Below are 27,042 nucleotides of genomic sequence, written 5' to 3'. Positions count from 1 at the left end.
TTATGGTGGGTTCGATCGACCTGTCTGATGAAGAATGTTGGGTTTGAGTAAAAATTGATTGTGGGCTGGACAAACTGAAAAATGGGCTTGTCATCATGATTCTGCGTTTTTTTCATGAGAACATGTGAATGGTCAATTGTAAATAAGGAATGTTTGCCTGAAGCATAATAGTTGGTATAAAAAGGGAAGACTAGCTTTGTAAAGTTGAGCAGTCTCCTGAGAACATACACCGTGTTATACTTCTAGGATACCTGTTACTGGCTGCAGCCAATAAATCTGATCTTTGACGTCACCAAGAAGTTTCCGTGTTTCTGTAGTCTGAGACAGGAGAATCCGGAGTCTTCGGGTGTGTCCCCTGGCACCGCTGGGTTCTAAATAACCCAGTACTTCAGGTCTCCCAGCGATGCGCGGCGGTGAGAAGGTGTAACAGTACGGTACATGGCAATGGCCTTCTTCTAAATACCTGCGCAGGTCTCCCTGCTGCATCCCCTCCACTCCCCGCCGTATTCAGCGTTGTTTAAATTCTCGCCCCTGATCGTGCCTGTCTCGTCCCGAATCCAGTCCACTATGGACAGCTCCCGGGGGGGAGGGGTGGGGGTGGGCGGCCAAGAGCGGTGATCAATCCGTGACTTAACTCCGCCGCCTGGACCCGATCCCCGGTCTCCGACAGTCGAGTGTCGTTCGGGCTCCGTGCAATGCCCTCGGTGTCTTCGATTCAGCCAGGTTAGAGCCACTCGGTAATGGGGTTGTGGAGAGGGGGGGGGAAGCGTCTCCACCTCGCTATGCTGCGCCGTCACTGTGGCGTTCGGCAGTGGTTTTCAACCGGGGTCGCAAGCTGACGCATACCTCCCCGGTTCCGATGCACTTCCGGTCCGCCCCGATGTTCACTGTGGGCCGGGGACGCTGTCTTGCTTGGGGGCCTCACCCTTGCTCCGGGGCCAGCTCGGCTGCCGACGACCACTGGCGCACAATTCAATCCTTTTTCTGCGGCCGATAGTCGCACCCGCTTACAGCTTTTGCATGGATTTTAAGGTTTCTGCCGAGAGAACAGGATAAATAGCAAATATTGGGGTTTTAGGCACGGAGCTATGGCGGCTCACGACTACATGTTCGGCTGTTGGCCACGCCCCCCTTCTTCTTTCTGTACTTCTTTTGTTTCTTTCTCTACCTCTCGCTTCTTTCTGCAATCCTTTTGCCTCTTTCTGCACCATTCTGCACCTCTTTTACTTCTTTCTGCACTTCTTTTGTTTCTTTCCGGAGCTCCCTTCTTTCTGCACCCCCTTGCCTCTTTCTCTACCCCTCTTCCCTCTTTCTTCACCCTTGTTGCCTCTTTCTGCACCTCTGTTCATTCTTTCTGCACTACTCTTGCTTCTTTCTGCACCTCTTTAATTATTTCTGCACCACTTGTGCTTCTTTCTGCACCCCTTTGCCTCTTTTTGCGCCTCTGTTCCCTCTTTCTGCACTTCTTTTGTTTCTTTCTACAACTCTCTTGCTTGTTTCTGTATCCCTCTTGCTTCTTTCTCCACCCCACTTCCCCCTTTCTGCATCTTTTTTGCTTCTTTCTGCACTTCTCTTGCTTCTTTCTGCACCTCTCGCTTCTTTCGGCACCCCTTTTACCTCTTTCTGCACCCGTCTTTCCTCTTTCTGCACACCTGTTGCCTCTTTCTGCGCCTCTGTTACTTCTTTCTGCACTTTCTTTGTCTCTTTCTGCACATCTCTTGCTTCTTCCTTTACTTCTCTCACCTCTTTCAGTACTCAAATGGGAAGTGCAAGCTGTCAAGTTGTAGCAAGGTCAAGCTGGAGAAGCCCTCTAACTGGTGGTTGCCTGTCCCTCCTTCCCCTCGTTCCCTGCAGACTAACAACCCAAGGGCGGAGTGGGACAGCGTTTCAGAACAGGAGGAAAACAGAGTCCGCGGCGCCTTTAATTGGACCTTCGTGGAGCAGGACGAGACTCCGCCCCTTTCCGACGTCAGAGGACCCGGACTGGACAAAGGGCAGGAAATCCTGTATGGTGGGTGTGTTTTCACCCCGGAGGACGAGAGCGGAGGAGACGAGCGAGTGAGGAAGTATGGGAACGGAGAAGAAGAGGAGGACCGGAGCCGAGGAGCGGAGAAGGAGGACGAGTACACCGAGAGGGAGGGAGAGCCAGGAGGCCAACGACCCTGTGCATCGCCGTGCCACACTCCCGAGGGAGGAGTGTGGCTTACCCAGGTACGTAGACGTTTGGCGGCTTGGGTGGGGAAGAAGAACGCCCCTGTGTAAATCTGTATATAGCCCTGTGCGTACCTTCCCTTTTTGTGTTCCAGTCCCGTTCCCCCCTTTACCCGTCTGGTTTCCTCACATTCATACCCCGCCACTCTGCACATGGTAGATAAGGTAATGAGAGACACGGGTGACTCCTCACTGCACTTGGGCCCCTGAATAGTCGGAAGTACCCAGTCAGTAAACTAACGGCTCCCTCTGTTGGTCTCCTTTTTCCCTCGGTACATCGGTCCGGAGAACCAAGCCGAAGATCCCGACGCCGGTCAAGACCACGTGGACCCCCTATAAGTCAAGAAACCGCCACCACGAACAACCTGGAGTTCGCAAGAGAAAGGCTGACGTACAGGACAAAGAAAACCATAAAAATAAAGCCTAGTTTGAAACGCTATACCGGTGTCACGCCTCTACCTGACCCAGTACCCAGTGCCACACCCCCTCCCACGCCTACACAAGTATAAAGGTCTGCGCGCACTTGTGACTGAGGTATATTTATTTATTTATTTTTATTAAGGAATTTTATATAGCACTGGCCTGACCTGAGGGTACCGGAGCTCTTTACAACAGATTCAGAGCAGGAATCACACAAAAAGGCATAGATATACATATTGGTTCATAAAGCCCGGCGTGCTGAGCAACAGTGAGGTAAGGAAGTCCCGAGATTACCTCGATGAGTGCACGATGTCCTGGGCTGAACCTCATTCGGCGAGGGGGAATGAGGAATGGATCGGAGAGAGGGGATGAGGAAGGTCTTGGTGAAACATTGTCAGGGGGTTGCAGAGTGTAGGCTTGTGCGTTTCGGTGGCGTTTCTCAGTTCAGGAAGGCACGGTTGAGGAAGAGGTCTTTTAGGAGTCTTTTGAATTTTACAAAGGAAAGGAAAGTCCTGATATTAGCTGGGAGGGAGTTCCCGATTTTGGGCACGTTTCCAGCAAATGATTGTGCAGCAGTTTATTGTTTACGCATTTCCATAGGGATGAGTAGTAGGTTGTTGGAGCTCCTGAGGTTTCTTGTCTACCCAGCTTTCTTGAGTTTGGAGGCCAGGTATTCAGGTTTCCCAGTGTGCCGGGCTTTGTGCTTGAGGCAGGCAGTTCTAAAGCTGGCATGTTTTAGACCTGGCATCATTGGCGTGAGTCTCCCTTCCATTTTGACGGATTGCCACCTCTGTTTTGATATGTTTTTGCTGAATTTAAGCTTTGGGCACTGTGCCACTGCTAATCAGTGCCACAGTGCAAGTGCTCCCTATGTTAAATTAATGTACTGATTGGTTATTCTATGATCGGGTTATTTGATTTATCTGTCAGCCCCTAGTATAGTGCACCATGTGTGCCCAGGGCTTGTAAATCAAATGCTGCTGGTGGACTTGCAAATAAACACCACTGGGTATGGGCTCCCAAGCAGCAAGGCCAAGCCACAGCCTTGTATAATACAAAATAGAAAGACGCCAATGATGCCAATAACAATTCACCATAAATTTAACATCTCACAGTTGAATGAAACATAAAGTGAGGGGATCTGAGTGTCTTGAATAAATCCTTAGTTTTATTTCCTTTTTTACTTCATTTTGATTTTTTGATCATTTTTGAGCAAATTTGTCAATTCAAAAAAACATATAACATACAATATATGTAAAACATTCTATACATTAAAGCACTCCCTTCCAACACTCACACATACACTCACTTGTGAATCACAGTCAAACACTCTCATATACACTCAACATTACACCATTATTATTTACAATTATTTGAAGTCCACTGTTTCATGTATAATGCCATAGATTATGATTCACATCTATTTATATATTTCACCACAAGTTCATTTGTTAATTGATGTTCTTATGGCATGGTAAACACAAGGTCTACGCGTTTCGAACTCCTCTTAGTATCGAGTTCTCGTCAGGACCACACACTGTAAGATGAAAAAGGGGGGGAGACCTGCGTTAGATGTGTATTCTGAACCATATTAGAATTTTACTATGTGGCTCAACAGCCACCTCTCCGCTTCTTACCTCTAATTTTATGCACCAAATCAATTTGTAGAAGTCCTCAAGACCACGGCGCGGGACAACCTAAATGACATTAAAACATACAGCTCAGCCGAGCTATACAAAATGCTTTATGTCTGGTACATGTATTCGGAATAGAGAATTATTACTCACCGGTGTGTCTTGCTATTCACACCATCTCCCTGTAATCGAATAATGGGATTTGTGTTAAGTCAAGTTTGTTGTCTATTCTCAAAGAGCAGCCTTTAGAACCGTTTTTTACTCAGTTCTTACCTATTATGTTTTCTTATTTTTCATATGGTATTGGAGGGTTATTGGTTTTCAATGCTGTACCTGTAATAACAAGGGTCATGTTTATTGAAATGTACTTGACAAGGTTGAGGATATCCGTTCTAAGCCATAGTGGTCCGTTGTAATAGTAAAATTACCTTGATCAAGGAGAGCCAAGGGTACAAGTCGGCTTGGATTGAAAAATGGTGTCCTGAAATGACAAAACGTATGTTTGTGTCATTCGGGTCAGTAAACTCACTGTCTTTGATTGCAATACCAAGTCACTCGTGCTCCACCTACAAGCGTCTAGTTCGCTTTTTACCTTAATTTTGGACTGCCATCAGGGAACGCCGGCTTCTGGGGGTCAACTCAGTCGCGATTACTCGTTCTGCATGATGCACGCCCAAATTCAATATATTCTATACTTCCGGGTTGCGCCATCTTGAAATGTGCAATTTGATTTAAAATGCATCGGGTTTACAACTGGCCTATTCGGACCCATACATCCAATAGTGTTTGGTTGTTTGATATGAAAAATTGTTAAAATTACATTATTTCTTTCGTGTACAATTTAGGTAGCGGCAGCGCCATCTTGGAACAGGTTTTCTAATTGGTTTATTTGTGAAAGCTGGAAAGGGGGACATAATAAGTGTTGTTTTCATGGTCATAGGTGGGCCTTTCTTCATACATGTCACTGAGCATTATTGTTTGTCCAGAAATCATCTTCTCTAACCATCCTTGGAGTTTACAGTATTTGGCATATGTCCACCTCTAAGATAGTTTGTACATTTCAGAAATTTCATTTAATCCTTCAGTTGCAGAATTAAATTTGACAATCATCATTGCCTCATAGCGTGATAGCTTCGCCTCCAGGTTTCCTCCTCTCTTGTCCTGCTCAACCTTGGCTATCACAGTCCATCGTAAATCAGCTTCTGTGTGGTTTTTTGATTGCCAAAATCAGTTCTTTTGGTTGGAACAAATGAGAGTCCTTTTTGAAGGACGCTTTCTTCTTCATTCACTAATTGTAAGTCACGCTATGTCATCTATGGTATAACATGTCCGTGTGACTTATTGTATGATGGGAAAACCAATCAGGAGATTAAAACACAAATCCAACAACATAAATCAAGAATAAAACGGAAGGTACCGAATGCACCATTGGTACAGCATTGGCAATCAAAAAACCACACAGAAGCTGATTTACGATGCATCATGCTGAACGAGTAATCGCGGCTGAGTTGACCCCCAGAAGCCGGCGTTCCCTGATGGCAGTCCAAAATTAAGGTAAAAAGCGAACTAGACGCTTGTAGGTGGAGCACGAGTGACTCGGTATTGCAATCAAAGACAGTGAGTTTACTGACCCGAATGACACGAACATACGTTTTGTCATTTCAGGATACCATTTTTCAATCCAAGCCGGCTTGTAACATTGGCTCTCCTTGATCAAGGTAATTTTACTATTACAATGGACCACTATGGCTTAGAACGGATATCCTCAACCTTGTCAAGTACATTTCAATAAACATGACCCTTGTTATTACAGGGACAGCATTGAAAACCAATAACCCTCCAATACCATATGAAAAATAAGAAAACATAATAGGTAAGAACTGAGTAAAAAACGGTTCTAAAGGCTGCTCTTTGAGAATAGACAACAAACTTGACTTAACACAAATCCCATTATTCGATTACAGGGAGATGGTGTGAATAGCAAGACACACCGGTGAGTAATAATTCTCTATTCCGAATACATGTACCATACATAGAGCATTTTGTATAGCTCGACTGAGCTGTATGTTTTAATGTCATTTAGGTTGTCCCACGCCGTGGGCTTGAGGACTTCTACAAATTGATTTGGTGCATAAAATTAGAGGTAAGAAGCGGAGAGGTGGCTGTTGAGCCACATAGTAAAATTCTAATATGATTCAGAATACACATCTAACGCAGGTCTCCCCCCCTTTTTCATCTTACAGTGTGTGGTCCTGACGAGAACTCGATACTAAGAGGAGTTCGAAACGCGTAGACCTTGTGTTTACCATGCCATAAGAACATCAATTAACAAATGAACTTGTCGTGAAATATATAAATAGATGTGAATCATAATCTATGGCATTATACATGAAACAGTGGACTTCAAATAATTGTAAATAATAATGGTGTAATGTTGAGTGTATATGAGAGTGTTTGACTGTGATTCACAAGTGAGTGTATGTGTGAGTGTTGGAAGGGAGTGCTTTAATGTATAGAATGTTTTACATATATTGTATGTTATATGTTTTTTTTAATTGAAAAATTTGCTTAAAAATGATCAAAAAATCAAAATGAAGCAAAAAAGGAAATAAAACTAAGGATTTATTCAAGACACTCAGATCCCCTCACTTTATGTTTCATTCAACTGTGAGATGTTAAATTTATGGTGAATTGTTATTGGCAGCATTGGCGTCTTTCTATTTTGTATTATACAAGGCTGGTGGACTTGCAGCACCGGTTGTGCCACCCACAGAAGTAGCTTGTAAAGTGTCTCAGGCCTGCCATTGCAAGGCCTGTGTGCAGTCTAGCACTACCATGTCGACTTGGCCAAGTGCACCCACTTGCCAGTCCCTAAACCTTCCCTTTGCTTCATATTAGACACCCCTATGGTAGGACCAAGGGCAGAGTGCATTGTAAGTATAAGGTAGGAAAGCAGAAGGAACTTTGTAAGGACTTTCATCTACAGAATATTCTCCAAGGGCTTGAACTGTGCTTGCCTCCTGCTGAAGGCTCAGGGCCAAAAGACTTCATCTCCAGCTCCGTTCTGAATTCCTTGTTGGGAATTCTGACTCCAGTCACTTGCGTGCCACTGGGAGCTGGAAGCGCGACGCACCAAGAAGAAGCGTGTCGCCGCCGCAGCTGAAATCATCGCAACGCCGGAGAAGCGAGCCTTCGACGCATCTCCCTGGAAACGTGTGTTCATCGAAGCTGCCTGCTGTCGCATCGCCGGAGAAGCGTGACAACATCGAGAGAGTCGCCATAGCATCACCGGAGAAGCGTGTCGCAGGGCCTGTCGCGGCTCCAAAGTACAGAGTCGTCGCAAGGCTGCCAGGGCGTCATCGCATCGTCATCACATCGCCACATCAAGGCCGCCATCTTCTCACATCGCAACTGGATCATGCTCTGATGTGTGTAGCATGTTCTAATTGTGAATTACAGCCATTTTCGTTTTTCCCTATTGAAGGCTACCTGTTTTCCTAGGCCAGAATGAGCAGCTAGATTATTGCATACTTATAATCCTAACTGACTCAGGGAACATGGTACAGATTCGAATTTAGTATGCCTGAACTCAGAATAATAAAATACATATTTTAGTAAAGTTTATTTTAATATTCTGTGTATTCAAATACCACTTTTAGAAAGCAGGTATTTGCTTGCCTAACCATTTGAGCCTGCCTCTGCTGGGTTGTGTATTCCTTGTCTGGGTTTGTGAGTGACAGGGCTGGGGGATTCCAGGAGACAGGCAGGGACAGCCCAGTGGTGAATAGAGAGATCTGCATCTAGATGGGAGGGAGGAGTTGCACCTGGGACCTTAATAGGGCTGGGCCTTCCCTCTACAATGCTGGTTCCACCTCATGTGGCTTGTCTGATGTCTCTGCCCTGCACTGTGAAAGGAGAGGAGGAATCATGTCAACAGAGTGCTCCAAAGCTGTATCTTCCCTCCCCTGTGCTGGCCCCACCTCCTGTGGGGCGTCTGATGTCTCTGCCCTGCACAGTGAAAGGAAGAAGAGAGTCATGTCAACAAAGTGCTCAGGAACTGGTTTGGACTAGGGAGAGGCCTCTCTGCCTTCAGAGAACAAAGGATTTTGGGGTATAAATATTGGGACCGTGATCCCAAGAAATTAGATCACTTAAGGAGAAGAAACAAGGAAGCTGCAGGGGTTTGGACTGCCCCTCTGCCAGTGTGCTGTTTGCTGGGTTGGCCTGCAGTGGTTGCTTCATTGCCAAGGGAAAGGAGAAGGAACTTTGTAAGGACTTTCATCTACAGAATATTCTCCAAGGGCTTGAACTGTGCTTGCCTCCTGCTGAAGTCTCAGGGCCAAAAGACTTCATCTCCAGCTTCGTTCTGAATTTCCTTGTTGGGAATTCTGACTCCAGTCACTTGCGTGCCACTGGGAGCTGGAAGCGCGACGCACCGAGAAGAAGCGTGTCTGCGCCGCAGCTGAAATCATCGCAACGCCGGAGAAGCGAGCCTTCGCCGCATCTCCCTGGAAACGTGTGTTCATCGAAGCTGCCTGCTGTCGCATCGCCGGAGAAGCGTGACAACATCGAGAGAGTCGCCATCGCATCACCGGAGAAGCGAGTCGCAGGGCCTGTCGCGGCTCCAAAGTACAGAGTCGTCGCAAGGCTGCCAGGGTGTCATCGCATCGTCATCACATCGCCACATCAAGGGCGCCATCTTCTCACATCGCAACTGGATCATCACATCGCATCAAAGCACCATCTTGCGCACCGCAATGGGCCCGCAAGCTGAGAATCTACGCATTACTTTCGCTCCGGTAAGGCTCACGACGAGTCCCCTACTCTGCGCAAGCATTGAGGAAGGACTCAACCGTTCCCCCGGATCATGGAACCGACGCATATCCCCTTTTGCGAGCCTTTTGATTACTTTGCGTTACGCATCCAGGTACTTTGTTGAGAACTTTGTCGCATTTACCAACAACTTGAATTAAGAGACTTTAATCATCTTTTAAGTAATCTTAAGTGTAGTATTGTGGATTTTTTTTGTTTTTGGTCTTGTGTTTGTCTATATAAAGAATACTTATTTTTATAAAACCTGTGTTGTGTCCATCTGTAGTGTTATCACTGTATTACTGTCTATATTTACAAATGCTTAACACACTGCCTCTGAGATAAGCCTGTCTGCTCGTGCCAAGCTACCAAGGGTGAGCAGGGGTTATTAAGGAGTGTAATCCTCTTATCCTGACTTAGAAGCAAGGGTCCCTATTTGGACAAAGGTGATAACCATTGCCAACTAGAGACCCCCAGATCTAACATTGGTGATCAGCGGTGAGGATTTGGACTTTGCATTTGTGTTTCATATACAGTGATTGGTGTACACTACTAGTGAGTGCAGACTAAACGCGACCACAAACTTTTTTTTTAGAATCCTTTTTCCTTGGACTGTTAGTTTTTTTCCTGAAAACTCCCAGTTTTTACTACCATGAGTAAACCAGCATCTGTTGCATCTATGGATCTTGCTTTTGAAGAAGAGAGGTTGGAAACCTACACTGTGAAACAGCTCAAGTATCTCTGCAGGAAATTGAAAGTTGCTACGCCAGGCATTTCTAAAAAGGAAGACTACCTAAAGGCGCTGAGGGCCTGGGTAGAAGCTAGAAATGTCCCTTATCTTGGCGGTGGAGCCTGTTGGGGATGCAGATGGGCAAATTGATGGGCCAGAGTTTCCAGCCAGGGAAAGGGTGCCATCCCCGCCTGGCAGCAGCATCTCTTCCAAAGACCTGTCCCCCAGACAACTGGAAGATATGGAGAGAAATAGGGCATTGAAGCTGGAGTTGGCTAAACTTAAAATGTAGAGTCAGAGGGAAACAGAGAGTAACAGGTTGTCTTTGGAAAGGGAGCAAATGAGAATGGAGCATGAGAGAATGTTGAGGGAGTTAGAGGCCAAGGGCTTAGTGGTGAGTGGGCTGTGGCAGAGCCCGCAAACTGCTGGTGCTTTGCTCGCTTGGCTGACCTGCTGTTTTTAAACTGCACCTTTGCGTTTTGAAGCTGCATTTTAACTTAAAGAATTGCAACTGGGTTTTTTAATTACAACTGGGAATCCTACCTGGAGGTATCAGTGCCGGTTTTGAGGAGCTCTTGGGCTTGCTCGTGCTTGTGCTCGTTCTTGCAGCCTTCCTGCCCTGGTGCTACGCGGCGATTAGCGCTGTTGCGCGGAGGGCGAGGAAGGGAGAGCCAAGACACTTCCGGTGGGCTGGGTAGCGGTCTAGTTGTTGCAGGAGAGCGGGGATAAAGGCCGCTTGGAAGTGCGGGTGCATTGTGGTGAGTGGGCGGTGGCAGAGCCCGTGAACTGCTGGCGCTTTGCTCACTTGGCTGACCTGCTGTTTTTAAACTGTACCTTCGCGTTTTGACGCTGCATTTTAACTTAAAGAATTGCAACTGGGTTTTTTAATTACAACTGGGAATCCTACCTGGGGGTATCAGTGCCGGTTTTGAGGGGCTCTTGGGCTTACTTGTGCTTGTGCTCATTCTTGCAGCCTTCCTGCCCTGGTCCGACGAAGCGATTAGCGCCATTGCGCGGAGGGCAAGGAAGGAGCCAAGACACTTCCGGTGGGCGGGGTAGCGGTCTAGTTGTTGCCGGAGAGCGGGGATGAAGGTCACATGCAAAAACGGCCGCGCAGCGTACGCACGCAGCGGTCGCGCCGCCGGCGCGCCAAAGGCTAGCCTGTCTGCGCCCGTCCGCGGCCATACGGGGACCGGGGTCAGAAACCCTGCTCCAACAGCGGTTAGAATTCAATATAGCTCTACTAAGTTACAGGCATTGTGCCCTCCTATCGCTAGCGGCTGCAGGCATAATATGGCGGCCACCCTAGATGAGGCGTACTGTCAATGCTCGTTCAGTTGGAATACTGAGCGTGTAAGGCAGCCAGGGAGTACTGTCCTGTGCTGCGGGCTACTGAACTGCAGATCTTTATGTAAACATAAAAGTGAACTCTATGACCTGATCGTTTGATGCTCTGCTTCTTATGGAGACTTGGCTGAAAAATGAGTCTGAGCCAGATATCCTGGAAGCACTTCCCCCTGGCTACACTATAGCCAGAATGGATAGGGCGACAGGCAGAGGAGGAGGGATAGCAGTCATCTTTAAACCCCCCCTTGAATGCCTCCTCGAACCATCTAAATCTGGCGTGGGTGATTGGGCATTTTTAATTCTATCTGTGGGGTATGCAATTTGTGGTTAGATCCGATCATAGACCATTATTACACATATTTTCCACTAGGAAAGATGATGAGCTTACTCCTAGGATTAAATTATGGGTGGAAGGTTTGAGTGATTTTAATTTCCAGTTGGAGTATATCACCCGCTTGAAGAGTGTAGTTGTGGGTTGTCTATCCCAGCTGCCGTTAGACAGAGAGATGATGTCACCGGATGTTGACCAAGTCAAATTGGTCTGTGACAGTCTGTTTCATGGAGATGAGTGGCAATCAGCGAGAGAGACAGATGAAGAGACTAAAGAACGCAAAGAGTTCATAGTAGGAGGCTGACGGAGTTTACGACCCTCTCAGAGGGGGTGTAAAGGTTCCACGAATGTAAGTAATTAATTGAGGTGAAATGGGAGTGAATTGTTCAGGGGCACAAAGATATATCCACCCAGATCAACGAGAGAAAATATTTTTTAACTTAGCACATGAAGGCCATTTGGGGAGGAATCTTACTAAGTCAAGAGTGAGAGAATAGTAATAGTGCACCAGGTAGGTCGACATGTGGAGGGTGTAGTTAAGGATTGTGTTTTGAGTGACAAGAGCAAATTGGCATCTAAAGCTCCCTTATCTCCTGTAGAGATTCCAGTAGAACCATTGAAGAAGTTGGGACTGGGTTTTGAGGATACTCTCCACCTCCAAAAGAAAGATGAAAGTAATGTTTTTAGTAGACTATTTGTCCAAGTCGATAGTGACTACGTGTGTAAAGTTCAATGGATACTAAGGTGATGATTAGCTTCTTAAAAGAGGAATTTATTTGTGAAGGGGTGCCCCATGAAATTATAGCAGACAATGGTGTCTAGTTGACTTTCCATGAAATGCAGGAATTCTTAGTTGATCTGCCCATCATTCATCCTAACAAATCTTTTTTTTCGCGCAAGCTAACGGTCTTGCTAGGCACATGAATTGAGTGGTAAAATGATGTGTGCAGAAATTAGTAGAGTTGAGAAGGTGTTTGGCTGAAGTATTGTATGAAGTATGGTGGGCTCATCTCAATGCTCCTAGTCCAATTACATAAAATCACCTTTTTACTGTAAGAGAGGTAAGGTAGAGCTGGTAATATTAAATTGAATCTGAAGTGGTTGAGTGGAAGAGCACAAGGAAAGAAGCGGTTAGATAAAGAGGTTGAAATGAGAGAAATCAAAAGAGACGGAAAGTGGTTCAGAGAGAAGCATCAAGAAAATTACAAGCAAAAATATGGTAAGAGAAACTGCACCAAGACTCAGCAGTGGCTAGAGGGAGAAAAAGTCCTAGTGAAGACGCCAGGATTTGTAAGGAATGGTGAATCAGTTTATGTGGGGCATTTCAGAAGAATGTGATTAAGCTGGCTAATTGGGATGTGTGGAGCATGTTCAGGCTGGTAAAATTAGGAACAGTGGTTTCTGCGCACAATGTACACAATATATAGTAATTGTTAAGCTCAATGGCAATACTAATAGGTAAAGAGTCTCGGAGGGAGAATCAAAATCAAACACAACAAGAAATTCAAGAGTATTTACTGCTTATGTAAATTACGTGGTAAGATTAATCAAAAAGTTGCTCAGTGTCCCAAGTGAACTTAGAACCTATAATTCAAAAGTGACAATTTGTGACATACAATAGGTTTCAACTCATACAAAAGAACCATGAATACGTATACATAAGGTAATAACAGCCTTCTAACACAACTGTAGGGGCTAGAAAGTGGTTTGTTTAAGATACGTGTCGAAGCGTTTCGACCCCACAAGCAATAGGGGGTTTCATCAGGACCTAATAATGAGGGACACCTGAAATAAATTAACAAAAATAATAACGGAATCTTCTAGAACAGAGATAAACTCTGAATAGGAATTATGAAGGCTGGCCAATTTAGCTGAAGCGATAACAATTTGCTGTAAGTGTGAAAATGTGCACACCAATAAAATTGTAGCTCAAGACAAGGTATGGAGGGAGAGTGTACTCACATGTGGGCCAACCGGGCACGGTCAGCAAGAAAAGAGTTGAATTTTTGATATAGTGCCTAATGTGGTGCATAGAAGGTAAATTGGATTGTCAAAACATGTCCGTTACTCACACCAATGTTCGAGGAAGGGGGCTGACAGTCCTAATGGCGTGTTTAAGATATACGTCTGTGTTCCAAACGATTACATAAACCCATGGCAATCCACAGTGTAGATTACCATCTAAGAGTAAAGGTATAATTGTAAGGAGGAACTTTGAAAACATGTTTTACTGTGAAATACTAGCTGTCTAGAATAAAAAGATCAACTATCGAGCCAGCTGGAGCGTTTTACTTTTACTCACGAGGTATGACACCGAGAGAAAAATTATCTTGTATAGGTATTTAAACACCCGTGCCGTAATCAGACAGTGTCCCAAAAAGGATGAACCCTTTTAGTCAAAGACAGCCAAGGTCAGATTACCATCTAAATGTAAACAGATAATTATATGGTGTCAATTTGGAAACAAACCGCACCATGAAGCGCTGGCCGTCTAAGGGAAAGACTCAGTTAAGGAGCTGGCTAGAGTATTCAAATGTACTCACCCAATGCGTACAAATGAAAAAAGGATCCGCTAGTGATGGTATTAAACGCAGCCTCCTAAGTCAGCTGGTATTCGGCAAGCGATCAACCCTTCTCCCCCAAGACCACCAAAGGTCAGCCTCCTTCTGTGAATAGCAGAGAGCAGAGCGTGGCTCCCAGGCTAACTATAGTTAGGAACCACGCCTGCCGGACCTTCAGAGATGCAACGTGGCAGGCATTATTAAGAACAAAGTGTACGTGAATGGTACTGCTCTGGGATACCGATTTCTTTAGAGTGTTTGCTATTTTTATGAATTTTGTATATATATATATATATATACATAGGGCCACCAGTTAGATTTAAGTTTTGCCCACTTGGGCGGAATTATGGACTGGAGAAATTGTTTACGATACCTTATGCCAATGCTGTAAAAAACGTTTATTTGATTTGGTGAGAAAACCCTTTTTTTAATTTGCCCACTAGGGCAATATTATAAATTGAACTATGTTTTCTGCAGTTGGCATGATAAAATGCAAGTTGAAGCAAAATTCCGGTCCTTCAACTAAGTAAGACAAAATATTGTATAGTTTGAAATAGTAACTGACATTGAATGATGGGATGGTTAGTACTTGACGGTACAACTGACGTGTGATGCTATGAAGCTCATAAAGAAATAGCAGCGCTAAGATTTAGAAATGCAGACCGGTAACAAATGAAAGATAAAGATATTTCACATGTACCTAAATGTAGAAATTTAAAACGATAAAAGTGAATGAGAGTATTTTTTCACTGTCTATCAAGAAATCACGTGACCTTTTGTTTTCTTTGTATATAACTTTATTGTTTGAAAATGAAATCACTCGTGAACAAGCGGCTGCGGCTGCGAAACGCGTTGGGTGTTATCTCTGAATAAATATTCACCGTGAATGCAATTCTTGGGCCTCAGCTTGTTGTCTCTGAAACAAAGGATTAGACGACCGTGTTGTGGATATATATATATATATATATATATATATATATATATAAATATATATATATATATATATATATATAAAATCTCCGAGTTACCCACAGGTTAAGGATGCACTCATCCAGCAGCCCTTGCTTCAAACGGGTAAAGACATCTCCGCACCCCAGTCTGCAGCTTCTCATGTCTCGATTAAAAGCCTGACGCGTTTCTGAGCCTACGCTCGTCTTCAGAGGCTCGACTTGAGTTAGACGCTTTGACACTCCCACTATTTAACCGCCCTCAGATGAGCGAACTCGTGTGAGTTGGAACGCACTGCCCCGTGGGACTTGTAGTTCGTGTCTCTTCCCTGTATGGGTGCGTGTTCCGCCATTTCATAGCCCTGGATGGGCCCCGGGATGCAGATGTCCATAGATCCCTTGGCTGCTGCTTCACAACAGGTTCGGCGACTTCCGACCCGTGACCCCCATGGATCTTCCGCGGGGGGATGCACCCTTCGCGGCTGGGCTGCCGCGTGCAAATGAAAGCTCCGAGTTACCCACAGGTTAAGGATGCACTCATCCAGCAGCCCTTGCTTCAAACGGGTAAAGACATCTCCGCACCCCAGTCTGCAGCTTCTCATGTCTCGATTAAAAGCCTGACGTGTTTCTGAGCCTACGCTCGTCTTCAGAGGCTCGACTTGAGTTAGACGCTTTGACACTCCCACTATTTAACCGCCCTCAGATGAGCGAACTCGTGTGAGTTGGAACGCACTGCCCCGTGGGACTTGTAGTTCGTGTCTCTTCCCTGTATGGGTGCGTGTTCCGCCATTTCATAGCCCTGGATGGGCCCCGGGATGCAGATGTCCATAGATCCCTTGGCTGCTGCTTCACAACAGGTTCGGCGACTTCCGACCTGTGACCCCCATGGATCTTCCGCGGGGGGGTGCACCCTTCGCGGCTGGGCTGCCGCGTGCAAATGAAAGCTCCGAGTTACCCACAGGTTAAGGATGCACTCATCCAGCAGCCCTTGCTTCAAACGGGTAAAGACATCTCCGCACCCCAGTCTGCAGCTTCTCATGTCTCGATTAAAAGCCTGACGCGTTTCTGAGCCTACGCTCGTCTTCAGAGGCTCGACTTGAGTTAGACGCTTTGACACTCCCACTATTTAACGGCCCTCAGATGAGCGAACTCGTGTGAGTTGGAACGCACTGCCCCGTGGGACTTGTAGTTCGTGTCTCTTCCCTGTATGGGTGCGTGTTCCGCCATTTCATAGCCCTGGATGGGCCCCGGGATGCAGATGTCCATAGATCCCTTGGCTGCTGCTTCACAACAGGTTCGGCGACTTCCGACCCGTGACCCCCATGGATCTTCCGCGGGGGGGTGCACCCTTCGCGGCTGGGCTGCCGCGTGCAAATGAAAGCTCCGAGTTACCCACAGGTTAAGGATGCACTCATCCAGCAGCCCTTGCTTCAAACGGGTAAAGACATCTCCGCACCCCAGTCTGCAGCTTCTCATGTCTCGATTAAAAGCCTGACGCGTTTCTGAGCCTACGCTCGTCTTCAGAGGCTCGACTTGAGTTAGACGCTTTGACACTCCCACTATTTAACGGCCCTCAGATGAGCGAACTCGTGTGAGTTGGAACGCACTGCCCCGTGGGACTTGTAGTTCGTGTCTCTTCCCTGTATGGGTGCGTGTTCCGCCATTTCATAGCCCTGGATGGGCCCCGGGATGCAGATGTCCATAGATCCCTTGGCTGCTGCTTCACAACAGGTTCGGCGACTTCCGACCCGTGACCCCCATGGATCTTCCGCGGGGGGGTGCACCCTTCGCGGCTGGGCTGCCGCGTGCAAATGAAAGCTCCGAGTTACCCACAGGTTAAGGATGCACTCATCCAGCAGCCCTTGCTTCAAACGGGTAAAGACATCTCCGCACCCCAGTCTGCAGCTTCTCATGTCTCGATTAAAAGCCTGACGCGTTTCTGAGCCTACGCTCGTCTTCAGAGGCTCGACTTGAGTTAGACGCTTTGACACTCCCACTATTTAACCGCCCTCAGATGAGCGAACTCGTGTGAGTTGGAACGCACTGCCCCGTGGGACTTGTAGTTCGTGTCTCTTCCCTGTATGGGTGCGTGTTCCGCCATTTCATAGCCCTGGATGGGCCCCGGGATGCAGATGTCCATAGATCCCTTGGCTGCTGCTTCACAACAGGTTCGGCGACTTCCGACCCGTGACCCCCATGGATCTTCCGCGGGGGGGGGGTGCACCCTTCGCGGCTGGGCTGCCGCGTGCAAATGAAAGCTCCGAGTTACCCACAGGTTAAGGATGCACTCATCCAGCAGCCCTTGCTTCAAACGGGTAAAGACATCTCCGCACCCCAGTCTGCAGCTTCTCATGTCTCGATTAAAAGCCTGACGCGTTTCTGAGCCTACGCTCGTCTTAAGAGGCTCGACTTGAGTTAGACGCTTTGACACTCCCACTATTTAACCGCCCTCAGATGAGCGAACTCGTGTGAGTTGGAACGCACTGCCCCGTGGGACTTGTAGTTCGTGTCTCTTCCCTGTATGGGTGCGTGTTCCGCCATTTCATAGCCCTGGATGGGCCCCGGGATGCAGATGTCCATAGATCCCTTGGCTGCTGCTTCACAACAGGTTCGGCGACTTCCGACCCGTGACCCCCATGGATCTTCCGCGGGGGGGTGCACCCTTCGTGGCTGGGCTGCTGCGTGCAAATGAAAGCTCCGAGTTACCCACAGGTTAAGGATGCACTCATCCAGCAGCCCTTGCTTCAAACGGGTAAAGACATCTCCGCACCCCAGTCTGCAGCTTCTCATGTCTCGATTAAAAGCCTGACGCATTTCTGAGCCTACGCTCGTCTTCAGAGGCTCGACTTGAGTTAGACGCTTTGACACTCCCACTATTTAACCGCCCTCAGATGAGCGAACTCGTGTGAGTTGGAACGCACTGCCCCGTGGGACTTGTAGTTCGTGTCTCTTCCCTGTATGGGTGCGTGATCCGCCATTTCATAGCCCTGGATGGGCCCGGGATGCAGATGTCCATAGATCCCTTGGCTGCTGCTTCACAACAGGTTCGGCGACTTCCGACCCGTGACCCCCATGGATCTTCCGCGGGGGGGTGCACCCTTCGCGGCTGGGCTGCCGCGTGCAAATGAAAGCTCCGAGTTACCCACAGGTTAAGGATGCACTCATCCAGCAGCCCTTGCTTCAAACGGGTAAAGACATCTCCGCACCCCAGTCTGCAGCTTCTCATGTCTCGATTAAAAGCCTGACGCGTTTCTGAGCCTACGCTCGTCTTCAGAGGCTCGACTTGAGTTAGACGCTTTGACACTCCCACTATTTAACCGCCCTCAGATGAGCGAACTCGTGTGAGTTGGAACGCACTGCCCCGTGGGACTTGTAGTTCGTGTCTCTTCCCTGTATGGGTGCGTGTTCCGCCATTTCATAGCCCTGGATGGGCCCCGTGATGCAGATGTCCATAGATCCCTTGGCTGCTGCTTCACAACAGGTTCGGCGACTTCCGACCCGTGACCCCCATGGTTTCATTTTGCCATAGAAATGTTATATATATATATATATATATATATATATTACCTACTGGCAGTCGCCAGTAGGTATATATAGTTAGGATTTTTTTGAATAGGGATTTCTGAAAATTCTATGTTGAATAACTTTGGCGTTGATGGACGGAATTGGCTGAAATTTTCAGGAAAATGGCACATTTTGTTTCCGAGCGTCCCCTTAAAGTTTCGGGGGGTTTCGTCAAGCGGGGGCCGAGAAAAAAGGGGGGTCCCAAAACGTGTTTTTAACATTGAGTTTTCCATAGGGCGGTTGGACTCACTTTTAGCTCGAACGCTGAATGGATTTCCACATAACTTGGCAAAATTGTAGGGACTGGTAGCCCGATGTGCCTTTGCTATGTCTCAAGATATATGCTCCAGTGGTTTTTACGAAAATTAACTTTGAAAAATATATATTGGGCTACATTGGGCTATATATATATGTTAGAGCCCAAATGTAGCCCAATGTAGCCCAATGTAGCCCAATGTAGACCAAAGATGGCCACCAGAGACAAAAAAAACAAATGTAGCCCAAATATCAGCCAGATGTAGCCCAACTATAGCCCAATGACAGAATGTCCCAGAGTGTTCTAAAGAGCAACTAGAACGCTAACAGTCTTACTTATGACAAAAGTATGGCACACCTGAAGTCATCTTGATTGGAATAAAGTGGTAACACTTAATACATTTAATTTGAAAAGGAACAAAATGAGGGGTTTCATTTTGCCATAGAAATGTTTTATATATATATATATATATATATATATATATATATATATATATATATATATATATATATATATATATATATATATATATATACATATATATATATATTACCTACTGGCGGTCGCCAGTAGGTATATATAGTTAGGATTTTTGAATAGGGATTTCTGAAAATTCTATGTTGAATAACTTTGGCGTTGATGGACGGAATTAGCTGAAATTTTCAGGAACATGGCACATTTTGTTTCTGAGCGTCCGCTGAAAGTTTCGGGGGGTTTCATCAAGCGGGGGCAGAGAAAAAAGGGGGGTCCCAAAATGTGTTTTTAACATTGAGTTTTCCATAGGGCGGTTGGACTCACTTTTAGCTCGAACGGCTGAATGGATTTCTATGAAACTTGGCAAAATTGTAGAGACTGTTTGCCCGATGTGCCTTTGCTAGGTCTCAAGATATGTGCTCCAGTGGATTTTGAGAAATTAACGTTCAAAAAAATATATATATCTGTGACAGCGTCCCGGTTGTTGTGTTGTGTGGGTGATGTAAGTACCAAGATGTAGGTACCAATGAAGAGTCTAAAATTCAATGTACACCGTCTCCTCTGTAGATATTTTGTATGTTCTAATATGGGTTATTTAAAAGTAAATGTGTGGAAAAGCACTTCATGCTTTAAAGCAATTGTATTTTTTAACTGATTGTTCTTTCCTCTTAGTCCTCCTCTTTGTTTTTTTTTCCCCACACTCTTCTTCAGCATGATAGTTGATAAATTAGTTCCCTCAAAAAATTTATATACATAAAAAAATTATATTAAATACATATAAAATATATTTTTCCTTTAAAAGAAGAATACATTTTACAGCTTTTGATATTTGCTATTAAAAAACCATTGAAATTCACTGAAAAAACCATAGGTTATAGACCATATATAGTTAGGAATTAGCATTTACAAAACCTTGAAAATTCACTGAAAAAACCATAGGTTATAGACCATATATAGTTAGGAATTAGCATTTACAAAACCTTATTTTACTCACACAAAACCATTGAAATTCGCATATATAGTTAGTTGCACTAACTATATTTCGCGCACCCGCAATCCACTGCTGATCATGTCACATATTACATCATTCATGACATGGTCAGTGACATCACTGATGACATCTCAAATGACATCACTGATGACATCACTGATGACAACATCCAGTGACTGTATGTTTCTGTAAAGTTAAAATATGTCTTACATATTGAAGAATGAGTGGATGTATAAGTGTCTGGATGAAGGATTTAGTAGGTGCATGACTGACTGTATGAGTGAGTGAGTGATTAAATGTGTCTCACTGAGTGCATGGGTTAGTGACTAAACTGTCTTAATTTGTGCATCATTATGTCTGTTGTTCTGTAAACTGCTGCATGTGTTGATCAGTAGTTATATGAGTAACTATATGGGTTATTGATTGGTTGCCCAAGTATTTGTATGGGAGACTGAGTGTGTGTGTGGGTGGCAGGGAGGTGTATGACTCTGTGCATAGATGTGTGAGCAGTTGATTCACTAGATGTATGGGTTCAAAAGTGCATGTGGAAACAGCTGTATGGGCGGTTGACTGTGTGCATGAGTGTATTGGTGAGTGAATGGATATCTCAGTGCTACATGTCAAAGTAAGTACATATGTAAAACACAGTACATGTGAGAGTTGACATATATAAATAACTGTGCATAAGAGCCAGTGAATGTGTGAGTGGCTGTGTGGATCATTGTGAACTTGTATCAGGGATTGTATAAGAGAGTAAATATGTGTTAGTATATGTTTGAATAAGTAAGGTGTGTATAACTGTATAGTTGAGGAAATGGAGGTGTGATTGATTCTTTGCATGACTGACTAGGTGTGTGAGTAACTCCATGGATGAGTGACAGTCTGTGAGTGTCTGTTTACACTGAGTGTATCTAAGGTTATATAAGAGTCTGAAGAGGTTCATCGTATTATCACATGAATGATGTCATCAGTGATGTGATCAGTAATGTCAAATGAGATGTCATCAGTGATGTCATCAGTGATGTCATTTGAGATGTCATCAGTGATGTCATCAGTGATGTCATCAGTGATGTCATTTGAGATGTCATCAGTGATGTCATCAGTGATGTCATTTGAGATGTCATCAGTGATGTCATCAGTGATGTCACTGAACATGTCATGAATGATGTAATATGTGACATGATCAGCAGTGGATTGCGGGTGCGCGATATATAGTTAGTGCAACTAACTATATATGCGAATTTAAATGGTTTTGTGTGAGTAAAATAAGGTTTTGTAAATGCTAATTCCTAACTATAGAAGGTCTATAACGTATGGTTTTTTCAGTGAATTTTCAAGGTTTTGTAAATGCTAATTCCTAACTATATATGGTCTGTAACCTATGTTTTTTTCAGTGAATATATATATATATATATATATATGGCAGTGTAAGTGGATGAGACAAGAAGAGAAGAATAAAGGATTATTCAGAGAGAAAGTCTTGAGCGAGCCACTCACTAAATATACATGTACACATATGAAAAACGAGGGATTAATATATACACTATTACACAAATTTCTGATATGAATTCGAAAGATAGTCTCATTTTTTTGTAATAAATCTTACAGGTAGTATCTAACGCTACTGCTTCTCAGTAGTGCAGTTCAAGAAAATAGTCAAGTCAATTCAACAAGTTAGCTACAAAGCCACGCCATTCTTCAGCTGTGTTGAGTTCATGGGGCATTGAGTCAATCGGCTCTATCCAACAGCATACCATTCTTTGTAGAAACTGTGATACATCTCCTCTTCTTTCAGGAATAGTAGCCATGTCAATTACTTGCCATTTTAGGTCATTTGCTGTATAGTACATTTCTGTGAAATGAGTGACCAAAGGTGCATTTAGTATAGCGCATCTTGTTCTGCTGCCATGTTGGCAGATGCGTAGCTTGAAGCGTTGGGATGCTTGCCCAATATGCGGTAATCTACATGGAGAACTGTGGTGTGGTAGTAGTAAGGGACCGGAAACCAGATTGTGCTAAATAGGGTTTTATTTTTATCAAGTGTCTCTTATGGCGAGTAGGGAGACTGTCTCTGAGTAGTTGAAGTGGTTCCGTGGTGAATGGCTCTCCTGGGTTGGTCTTTTCCTGCAGGGACTTCGCTCCGCCGGACTTCTCTGTGGTAATTCGCCTTCTCTTCCGTGTATTACATGTGAAAGGAAAATAGAAGGGTGTCAGCACACTTGTCCTGCTCATGTGATTGCCCAGGGAACCGGGAAGTGCACAGGACTCCGCTGCTCGTGGTTCACATAAGGTACTTCCCTCGCGGGACTGGGAGGGAGGTATGGTGAGGGAAGCGTGTGATAGGGGAGGGGCGGAAAGAGGATCAGGGAAAGACTATTTACAAACGGCAGAAGGGTAATATGAGGCTGACGGTGCGATATTCAGTCGAAGGAGATCCCCCGCCTCCCAACCCAGCCCAACACCCTCTGCCGTACCTGGTACAGCCACTCTCCTCCGGGAACGTGGCTCGGCGGTGCGTGGGGTCGTTGGCCTCCTGGCGCTGCTACTCCTTTGACCGCCGCTGTTCATCCCCCGGTCTGGTCTTCAATATCTCGCCATGGCAGTTCCTCTTCTTTCACTACTCGAACTCCGTCTCTCGCCTCTTGGTGCTCCTTGGTGACGTCACACGCCGCACCTGGTGTTTCCTGTGTTTTAACCAATGTAGCTGTATGCACGTCAGATGTGGGCGGGTCTTCCTCATACGCGAACGCCCAGTTAAAGGGGCCGTCATTATTTTCCTCCTCTTGTGATGTCCATAACGGGCAGTTCTCGTCACTCCGTTTGTTCTGTAGGGAAGGGACAGAAGATAATAACGGGGCAGGTACAGTCCACCATTCTGTATTAAGGCTGTCTGAGGGGGTTCAGCCTCTCCTCCTGGCTACAAGAACATATATAGTAAACTAAATTCTGGAATTACAGTTAGAAAAAAAATTCCAATCTTGTCTGATATTTTCAAATTCAAAAACTTTTTTATCAAAGGAAAATGTGCAAAGCAATACAGTTCCCACATCGGAAATGACCTTTCACTTGGGGGAGGCCCCAAGCTGATTCTAGGGTCTTAGATTTACGACCAGTATTACACTGAGTAGAAGAATGCCCCAGATGGTCCTTAATGGTTTTGCCACGTTTGAACGCAAACAAAGGAGCTTCTATAGTGGGATCAATGCTTCTAATCTGATGCCAGTTTTTAAAAATCAAATTACGAATCTTATTTGTATGGATGCCAAAGGTGATGACACAATTCAGTTTCTCAAGGGGGTTTTCTTTCTGGTAAGAAGCAATTTCTCTTTTGGACAGTAACACGCATGTTTCAAGGAGTTCTTCACTATCTTATTTGGGTAATCCCTACTAAGCAATTTAGCTTTTAGAATTTGAGCTTCTCGCATTGAGTCTTCTTTTTGGGAACAATTTCTATGGAGATGTAGAAATTGGCAGAAAGGTAAGCCATCTCTCAGTGCTTTGGGATGGTTACTGGAATAGGATAAGATATTGTTTCTTCCTGTAGGTTTTCTGTAGAGACTAGTCTAAACTTTCCTTCCTGATGTTTGATAGCTGAATCCAGGAAGGCGATTTCTGATTTATATATTGTTGATGTGAAGGCTTCTGGGCACCATTCAAGTATGTTACAAAATCATGGAAATTACATTCAGAATCTGACCAAATAAGAAAAATATCATTGATATATTGTTTCCAACATAAAAGGTTGGAACAATACCTATTTTGCTGGTAAAGTGTGTATGTTTGTTCTATGTAATACATATAGATATTGGCCAGATTAGGAGCAAAAACTGCTCCTATCGAAGTCCCAGAGCATTGTTGGTAAAAGTTACCCTCAGACAGGAAGTAGTTGTATTGTAATGAAATCTCATTACAGAGATAATGAAACTGGTAGGAACTTGGATAGGACGTACCTATACGAGATAATTTTTCTCTCGGTGTCATACCTCGGGTGAGTAAATGTAGAACACTCCAGCTAGCTCTATAATTGATCTTTTCCTCTAGACAGCTAGCATTTCACAGTACAACATGCTTTCAATGTTCCTCATTACAATGATACCTTTACTCTTAGATGGTAATCTACACTATGGATTGCCGTGGGTTTATGTAATCGTTTGGAACACAGACGTATATCTTAAACACGCCATTAGGATTGTCAGTTCCCCTTTCTCTCACAATTGTGTGAGTAACAGACATGTTTTGATAATCCAATTTGCCTTCCATGCATCTCATTAAGCACTATATCTAATGGTCAACTGTTTCTTTCTGCCAGTGCCCGGCTGAGCACCATGTGAGTACACTCTCCCTCAATACCTTGTCTTGAGCCACAATTTCTTGATGTGCACATTTTCACACTGTCAGACGATCGTTATTGCTCAGGTAAATCCCCCAGCCTTCATAATTCTTATTCTCTGTTCAAGCAGATTCAGTTATTATTTTTGTTATTTTATTTCAGGTGTCCCTCATTGTTAGGTCCTGATAAGACCCCTATTGCTTGTGGTGTTATAAAGCCATTGACACGTACCTCAAACAAGCCACTTTCCAACCCCTAGTATTGTATTAGAAGGCTGGTAATACCTAATGTATATGTATTTGTTTCCGTTTTGTATAAGGTGAAAACTACTGAATGTCACAAATTGTCACTTTTGAATTCTAGGTTCAAATTCACTTGGGCCACTAAGCACCTTTTTGATTAATCTTACTACGTAATTTACATAAACTGTAAATACTCTCGAATTTCTTGTTGTGTATGATTTTGATTCTCCCTCCGACACTCTTTACCCAAGACTATTGCCATTGAGCTTAACAATTACCATATACTGTGTACATTGTCCGCAGGAACCACTAATCCTTGTTATATAACTGATGCCCTGGTTCCTTGTGAGTCGGGTGGCCTATGTTTTTTTAACACCAGGTTGGTAAAATGGCATACAACAAAGCTTAATAGCACCATTGCCGAATCTGGTTTGAAGGCAAAGATTAATCTGAGTATCTGTGGGCGCAGTGCTCCACACACGTTCACTGGGGTGGTTATGCTCTTCAATCAACTCCCAGACATACCATAAGGTCTTCTGTCTGGCCCAAAGCTAGGAGAGAGTACATGGTATCACAGTATTGCCACTATGTTTTATATAACACTATAGTGCTTATTTACACTTAGTGTTTCAGTAGCAGCCCTTGCTGCTGAGAAGTTGTAGAGAGTATATGTTTAGCTTTTAGGACTGAGATACTCTGTTTTCCAGTTCCATGTAAAATATCTTTACATTCATTTTGTCACTATAATGTATATGGATGAGATACCTGTAGGTTAGTATTGTACTTTTTGTATTTCAGGCTCTTCTCACATGTGTCCTGTAATCTAATGAACTTCGTAACACTATCCCCGCAATGCATGGCCTTCATTCATGTGCAGCAGAGGTTGGCAGTAGGGCATGATCTTGGGTCAGGGCCAGCATTACCAACGTGTGCAGTCTTCCATGGACTTTACCAAGCATCAGCCTTGTTTAATATACTTTTTAAAAAATAGAAATCACAATATTTAGAAAGTAGTATCTGTATTCTAATACAAAATGAAGTGACAATCTCTATTTTCAGTGAAACTGAAATTTCCCTGCAGCAAATGTGTTCTTTAAAAAAAAATGTAACCCCAATATCTCACACCTCTGAGTCCCCAAGCACTTCTCTTGCGTTGGGCACCTCTCATACTGCTCCCCCTTTTTCTAGAATACTTTTTTACGCAGGGCTAAAATACCAAATGTGATCAAAATTGGGATTTTCAAGATAGCAAGAAAAAAAGACATCCTCTTCGTCAGCCAATAACAGACCTCAAAGGCTTCAACTGTGACAGACAGAAATCATGATTTTTCAATTTGCGATTTTAAAAGACCATTATATCAAAAGTGTTGTAAGCCTACTGACCATCTTATTCATCCTCTAATATTTCAAAGACTAGTTTACAGTTATACTCAAACCCTGAAAAACATGCTGGGTAAAGTTGTACTTTTATGCCAAAATTGGTGTAAATCTATTTTGAAGTCTTTGACAGCATGTCCTATGCCAGTGGCTGACATTAATTCTAGCATTCCATTGATCACCTTGTTTTTGTTGCAGTTGACACCCTAAGTGTGAAGGGTATGCCCAAATGCGAATCTGGTGCTCACTGTACCACTGGAACCACACCAGTCCTACGTTGTTTGTGTCATTGTTCGTGAAGAACCTGACCTAGCAGTTTGGGCTGGACTATTCCCATTGAAGCAGGGTCAAAACTGATTGACATATGACTGGGTTCCAACTGAGGTGTTATGGTGGGTGAAAAAGAATGGATTAGGATGCAGTCCCAAGAGATTGGCAGTTGCTGAGATTAATTCAAGCTTCCCATCATTACCTTTTTGTTGTAACATTTCCTATAGGAGCAAAAATACGGAAAAACATCTTTTTTAACCCACCCCTTAATTTTTTAATCCTGTGCAGAATTGCACCTAAAAACACAAACGTTAAAGTGATTTTATAGTTATGTGAACATGGCAGTTAAAACGTTACATTTTAAACTCTAAAAAACACTGAAATTAACCAGTTATAATTAACTGTAGTAACTAAAACTCGTGCCCTTGCCTGTACAGTGTTGTCATCAATGGTGTCATTTCAGCAGTCAGTGATGTTACCAACCATCTCTTCGGCTTACATCTCTTTGGTTAGGAACTGATAATGGACAGTGTGGGAAGAAGCAC

At 44.5% G+C, this 27,042-nt stretch overlaps 1 protein-coding gene across 1 annotated transcript in view; it reads right to left on the bottom strand.

Annotated features, from left to right (window-relative positions):
- The window catches only part of FEZ1 (fasciculation and elongation protein zeta 1), a 729,464-nt gene that overhangs the window by 237,424 nt on the left and 464,998 nt on the right, over positions 1-27,042 (bottom strand). The window lies entirely within an intron of this gene.

Source organism: Lissotriton helveticus, chromosome 3_1, assembly GCF_964261635.1.
Source record: "Lissotriton helveticus chromosome 3_1, aLisHel1.1, whole genome shotgun sequence".
Classification (NCBI taxonomy): domain Eukaryota; kingdom Metazoa; phylum Chordata; class Amphibia; order Caudata; family Salamandridae; genus Lissotriton; species Lissotriton helveticus.
Note: the sequence above shows the minus strand (reverse complement) of the source record. Positions and strands in the feature narration are given on the sequence as shown.